Below are 1,390 nucleotides of genomic sequence, written 5' to 3' on the forward strand. Positions count from 1 at the left end.
TTTTGATCTTATTTTCTGTTTTAATACTCGTCTAATTCGAGCACCTTTGATACACTTATAGAAAACTGGTTTCTACAAAAGAGGAGTTGGTTTCGCTCCCAGACCATTAGAATCAAACCACCATCAATTTGCTAAAAATCGACAAAACAATTTGTGACACGGTTTATTTATATATTGTAGTTTACAGATAAGATAAAAACATGAGTATGTCACATATTCAAGTCAATACTGGCACAAGTTTCAATCGACATTAGTGGTAGCTGTTGATAAAACTGTATGAATTTCAAATAAATACTGCCTGTTACAGAGACTTTTTTCGGATTTTAGATAAAGAAATATAGAGTTAATTAAGTTGGAATGGTCACCATTTATTGAATTTAACCAAAACACAACAGAGGACACACTCGTGTCATGGATACCAAGTGTGTCAAAGGTACAGAGATATCATACTTTGAAAACTATTAAGAAATAGATTCAGAATCTCAGCCCAATGAATCAACTTAGCATAAGAGAAATTAGAAAAAAAATTAACATCAACTTGATGGTTCATAGAACAGACCAACAGAAATACTAAACTAAAGACAAACTTCAGCAACCGGAATTAATCCATTTTGTGCAAATATAAGATTCACAAAGTGGCCATTGAAACAACCGAAAAGCTAATCTTTAAGGACTTTGCTAGCATTAGCATTGTCGCCCTTTCCAACCTTTTTATATTTTGATGATGATTCCTTTGCAGACTCAGGATAAAGATCAGTTAATTATTTTTACCAAGCGCCGATTATTATTTTGTCCTTAAGGGTGATGGTGTTTTTGCGGAAAACAAATTTCCAACACACAAATCTAACCGGCATGTATACCGGGTCGCATCAAGTAGTAATAACTCACAAGAGTGAGGTCGATTCCACAGGGATTGATGGATCAAGCAACTTTAGTGGGTGATTAGTTTAGTCAAGCTAACATTGAGTGAATTGTGTGAAGTGTAGCCAACAGAAAGTAAAGGGCAGAAATCTTAAAGATGCAGAAAGTAAATTGGCAAGTAACTTAAAGAGCAAGAAATATAAATTGCAAGAATCTTAAATGACAAGAAATGTAAATTGCATTAAATGTAAAGGGGAGTGGGTGCTGGGAATTAAAGGAAGCAATAGATCAAGCAACTGAAAATTTAAATTGCAGGAAGAATAAAAGGATTTTGGGAGCTGGGATTCAAGAAATCACACAAGAAATTGTAAATGGCAATCAAACAGAGAAGTAAAATATGCAGTAACTTGCAACCGATCTCAAACAGAAAGCAGAATTGCTTGAAGAAGCAAACAGAAATTAAATTTAACTCAATTGGAAAATCAAAATGAAGATCTCAGGAAATCAAAGAGACTAGAAAACAAGTCTA

Source organism: Arachis duranensis, chromosome 3, assembly GCF_000817695.3.
Source record: "Arachis duranensis cultivar V14167 chromosome 3, aradu.V14167.gnm2.J7QH, whole genome shotgun sequence".
Lineage (NCBI taxonomy): Eukaryota > Viridiplantae > Streptophyta > Magnoliopsida > Fabales > Fabaceae > Arachis > Arachis duranensis.